Here is a 6,040-nt window from a genome sequence, read left to right as displayed (position 1 = left end):
GTGGTAGGAGCAAGTGGAATCAACCCTACCTAAGCTAGAGTGATAAACAAGCTCAAAAACTGGGCGAGGGTCTCCTAAAGTGTAGGGGCAGTAACAGGTGTCTCAGGTACATGTCCCCATAACTAGAGCTACCGGTGGCTCCTCTATAGCAACTCGGGCAGGTGCTCTGGCTGCACCATGTGCCCGTGCCTGGCCTCTCACAGCTCTAGTAGGGAGCGCGGGTGTCTGATCATCCGATCTAGTTATTTGTGTCCTCACCATCTGTGGGAAAATATAGACAGAGATTTAGAATTTCGAAATCAACAAATTTGCACGACAAATAATCAAAGAGGTGAAGTTTTTCCTAACAGTTTCATAGCCTCCCGAAGATAAGTACATACGTCTCCCTATCGATCTGTGAGACTCTACTAACCCTATTTGTGACTCATAACACCTATGAACCTAGAGCTCTGATACCAACTAGTCACGACCCCAATTTCCTCCGTAGGATGTCGTGATGGAACCTAGTCTCTAAGACTAGGTAAGCCTAAACATTCATGTAGAATATAACGTAAACAATAATAAACTCTCAAATACTCAACAATATTAATAAAGAAAACTCCACAACTCAGCATATACAATTTTCCAAAACCCGGCGAATACAAGTCACAAGCTCTATAAGATGGTACTGAACATCCCTATATACATCAGTGTCTATAAAAGGATAAGAAAATAAAATAAACTAGGTAGAGAGGGAATCCGAGGCCTACGGATGCCGGTAGGTATACCTTGAAGTCTCCGGAGCTGAGCTCTCGCTAGTGCCTAGACGAGTAGGAGGTACCTGGATCTGTATAAAAAGATGTGCAAAAGTGTAGCATGAGTACACCACAACGGTACCCAGTAAGTTCTAATACTAACCTTAGTAGAGTAGTGACGAGGTTAGGTCAAGGCCCTACTGGAATAAATAAGAAACTAAACGAGTAGTTAACAGTATAATAATAATAACAATGGAAAGGAAACAAGCAAGAAATATACCAAGATTAACTACACTAAACTAAGGCAAGTGATGCAAAGAAAAACAAGTAAAGGAAATGAAACAACCAAACACAAGTGAAGTAATGGAGAAGTATCAATAAGAGTCACTACCGAAGTACCGCCTTGTAGTCTCAAATCACAACAACAATTCATAATCTTTCGTTATATCACCGCGGGAGCCTTGCATTTAGTTTTGAAAATCATTTTTTTTTTGGAAATAGCATCCCGTGTTTGGGCTCACCTTATCACACCTTGTGGCTTCAAGTAGTTCCTCTACTAGCAACATGCGTATCAAGCCCACTTTATCACACCGCATGCGTTTTAACCTCAAATCCTTATATCACCGCATGTGTATCAATATCACAACATATCACAAATTGCACCTCAAGTACTCAATATCACAACTTGCCAAGAAACCAACAACAATAGTGTTTTCATAACAAGTAGCTCATGGCTTAACCATAATATGCACAAGAGTATCAACAATGACAATTGGAAATGAGTGACTCAACAAAGATAGTATTTCACAACTTTTTCTACTTGCCTCAATATGGATCACGACCTTTATAACTCAATATCAATTTCAACAACAAGATATTCCAAGAATAACAATTTCAAGTAAAAAATTCAACGGTTAAATAATGAATAAGAAATAGAGGAAACAAGAACATCAACTAAGCATGTAGAGCAATTAACAAGTAAGAGACAAAACAAGTAGAGCATGTGAAAATAGTCTAGTGATGATAAATATAACATGATAAGATAACTCAACTAAGGCATGAAAGGAATGCACATAGTTATAACCGGTAAATTTCCACATTTAGCATGTGTACCCACTCGTCACTTTGCATACACGGCTTCCACACATTACAATTATCATAAAACAACACCAATACTAAGGGATAATTCCCCCACACAAAGTTATGCAAGACACTTACTTCAAAACATGCTACCTCAATCCACTAGTAAGCCTTTCCCTCAATTGTCCAACTCCGAACGGCTCGAATCTAACCAAAATAACTTCATACCATAAATATAAACTATAGAAAACTATTACGAACAATAAAATTATAATCTTTACAAAGAAATAAAAAGTCAACTCAAAAAGTCAACCCAAACCCGCGTCTCAAAACTCGACAAAAATTATAAAATTCTAACAATCATTCGATAATGAGTCCAAGCATGCAAGAATTACTCAAATCCGGCCTCAAATAGTTCAAATTCCCAAAATTTAGCCTAAGGAATTTCACAAATGTTTTCCCAAATTTCCACCTCAAAACACTAATTAAATGATGAAAACAACAATAGATTCGTGTAGTATAGCCAAAACCGAGTTAGAATTTTTTACCCCAATGATTTCCTTGAAAAACTCTCGAAAAATCACCACAGACCGAGCTCTCTAGGTCCAAAAATGAAAAATGAGACCAAATCCTCAAAAATTTCCTATTTCTGCTCAGGGATCTCGCTTCCGTGGGCAAGGGGTCACATCTGCGATGCTGTACCTGCGGAAAAACCATCACAGGTGCGGTTTTCACTTAGATCATGACTTTCCGCTTCTGCGTATGTCACACCTCCTTTTTACAACCGAGAGGGTATATGAGGGAGTTTTTCCAATTAAAGTGACATTATTCGAAATGGGATTATTTATTAAATTTTTTAGAGTTGCCACTTGGAATAATTTATTTGGTGTCCCAAGTCACCAGTTTATTAAAATCCCAAATCAAGGAAATTTCGACTTTATTTTATAAGTCTGCGAACCAGAAATTCTAGATAAGAAATTCAGTTAACCCGGGAGAAGGTGTTAGGCATTCCCAGGTTCCATTGTTTTAGCATGATCGCTTAAACTATTAATATTGGCCTATTATCTGCTTTACTACACATTTTAAACCTATTGTGCATTTTTAACTTTATAACCGTTTTTATTAATTTATGGAATTATTCTAGAACAAGTTACGATTGTCGTACACTTGTTTGTTTGATACACATTGCGAATCATGTCACGGGAACCGTACCCATGATCTACAACATGTTTAATTTTTAAAGATTAAGTTATTGTCAGGTCACATAAATGTACCCCCGAATTTTAATAATTAGGCGTCACAACTACGTCACGAGAATCGTACTCGTAGCTATGACAATTATTTAATTAACGCGCTTAAAGCAAATTACGAAGGTTCAAGGTATTTCTAAACTAATTTTGTATTTATATGAGGGCCATAAATTAAAGGATTTTATTTGTATATGGCACGCCCCAAATTATTTGGTCTAAATTTGTGAAGGTCATGTGTTATATATTTAAAGCATGGCACACCTCAAGTTAATTTAAAACAAAGAAGGTTATATACATTTTAAAGGCAAACTAAAGTTGTCCCTATTTTAAAACTAATTTAAAACTAATTATCACAACTACGCTACGGGAGCCGTACCAGTAGTTGCAATAATTTAATTACGCGCCTAAAGCAAATTACGGGTGTTTAAAGAATTAATTACTTCTAAGTTTGTATTAACTAATAAGAGGGCCATGGGTGATTTTAACAAAAGATGGCACACCTCCAATCATTTTTAAAGGGATTATACTTGATTAAGCTTAGGATAATTTCATCCGAACACTGGGCTCAAGCTGCTGAAAAAAAAGTGTAAAAAGCAAGGCGACAGACCAAGCAAATTGCGGCAAGTACTTGGGCCAACTGCAGGCCCAAAGAGTTAATACTCGCTTCTCATTTTTTTTCTTAAGAAAGACAAAGAGATAAGCATAACCATCAATGGGCTCAAAATTTAGCCCAGAAGCAGGGCACACAACCGGACCCAAAAGCAGGCCCAAAGGAAGCTGACTACCGGTGCCATGTTCATGCCCAAATCCTCTTGAGGCCTATCGAACCCAGGCAAATTCAAAGATAGTAACTCAACTCACAAATCCTATTAACTGAACCAAACTTAATGTCATATTAAATTAATACATCAATCTACTACTTGTATAAAACATGCTATTTAATCCAGAGTAGCGAAGAATTGATTTGAACTTATATAAATGATTTAAATGAAATTCATAAAAGAAATGCATATTTCCCCACGATACAGATGACCAAATTGAGGCAATGAAGCCCCATATGCTGAACAAGTCTCATGTAGACCTCCGAATCGTGGGCTACATATCCATGGAGTCCATTGGACTCTTGTTTCCCCACATAGGCTCATTGGCATGTACACTTCTCAAGTGTAGCTTTAGATTCCATAAAATCAATAAATTCATACAACTATTTCAGGAAATATTTAGCATATTAAAGAACTAAAATGAGGAGAAAGACAAAACATGATTACTCATTTTATAACACAAAAATCCAATTATATATTCATGACTTCTACATACTACTTCTTCAACCTAAAACCAAGCATTCAAACTCCCATCTTTTCATAAGGAGAAAATTAGTGGCAAACTACATCGAATCAAAGCAACACGAAGTTACTCAATATGCCATATATATTCAGTTCTAAAAAAAAGTGAATACAAAGGAAGATATCATTTTAATATACAAATGACTACTTTCAATACCTATGAAATTTCAATTGAGTTAGGCACTAACAAACTCCTAAATTCCATGCTAACAATGATGGTAGTTAAACCCTGAGCCATAGATCTGTTGAAACAGAACATGATATGAAAACACATTACAAGTTAGGAACAAATCAAACCTTAGCAAACACACATTGCTCACTCAAATTACTGCTTTTTCATGATTTTTTCTATTATTACTCGAATTTTCAGTATGGTTTCAGACATTACTCACATCAGACACTTCGAGACCAAAACTCAGCTCAGAAGCAAGAAAATGGCACTCAATATCACATATTAATGAACAAACAAAAATTGAGATTTTCATAGAAATGGAACACCCAAATTACATCATTTGAAACTAAATACACATACCTTAACAACGGTAGCAGGAAAGAAAACCAAGGAAAAGAAGCAGAACTTTCTGAATATTTGAAGAAGAAAAACAAGCAGCAACAAACAGCCCACATTCGAGTGAGCTTGGTTCCAAAAAGAACTGAAGGTTAAAACACCAGAATAGAACCAAAGCAAGAATAGGCAACTAATCAACTTAAAACAATCGTGAAGGAAATCAAGACCTGTTCTTCAACCTCTGAAATTCCCAACAAAAACCTCCAGAGTAGAAGAGAGAAATCAAAATTTCTTAAGAAAACTTTTCAAAAGCTTTGTTTTTCAGTCGTTCAATCTTTTTCCTACCTTTTTCTGTGAGAGTGAGTGCTTTCTATATATAGGGTATCCAAAAATGGCATCAAAAAGGGAATATGCTACCCTAAATTCTGAAATTTCAGAATAGTACAGCCCTTTTTCACAGCTGTTCGTCTTTTTCCCACCCAATATCAATTTTTCATCACAAGGATAAGGACAAATGTACACAATCCAGAATATTCTGATATTCATCCCATATAAATCCCAATTTTAACCTTCCAATCACTGATTATTGCAATTTTACCTATTTGATCTAAACTCTGGTGGTTTGATTACCTAATAACCCCTCCCGGAACCTTCCTAGAACCTAACAGGTCAAACCTGCTTTGGACCCCCTGAATTAAATCCCAATCACCCCCTTAAAGTCTCCAAAATTAATCTTTCAAAACCCTTTTTAAAACAAACGGCAGTCAAAACTCCCATTTCAAACAACTGAAAATAAATCAGAGACAGACCAAACAAAACAAATTGAAAGAAAACAGAGATCAAACCTTAATTAATCTACCAAGTGAAGCAAAAACACATTGAAAGAAAAAATGAAAACTAAAGCTAGATCAACGACTAATTAACAAAATGCCCAAAACTCTAATTTAACCTACAAAATTAACAGAGAAAAGGGAGAAGAGATTCGAGCTATGACCGGTAATTGGACTTATAGAAAAAGGGAAAAATGGGTATACCAATTAAGCCTCAAGATATTCGAGAACAATGACGACTCCAATTCGAACTCCAATGAAATAAAATCTCGACCAAACGGTGAGAATTTCATCA

General features: G+C 36.0%; 1 long non-coding RNA gene across 1 annotated transcript; it reads right to left on the bottom strand.

The window, feature by feature from the left end:
• Window positions 1-571: 571 nt before the first annotated feature.
• Window positions 572-5,452, bottom strand: LOC107793687 (uncharacterized). The gene is made up of 2 exons (XR_012693952.1): window positions 1,953-5,452; window positions 572-826 (listed from the first exon to the last, which is right to left on the bottom strand). It is a non-coding gene; the product is annotated as an uncharacterized LOC107793687 (long non-coding RNA).
• Window positions 5,453-6,040: the final 588 nt, after the last annotated feature.

This window comes from Nicotiana tabacum, chromosome 8 (genome assembly GCF_000715075.1).
Source record: "Nicotiana tabacum cultivar K326 chromosome 8, ASM71507v2, whole genome shotgun sequence".
Lineage (NCBI taxonomy): Eukaryota > Viridiplantae > Streptophyta > Magnoliopsida > Solanales > Solanaceae > Nicotiana > Nicotiana tabacum.
This window is presented reverse-complemented; position numbering and strand designations above follow the sequence as displayed.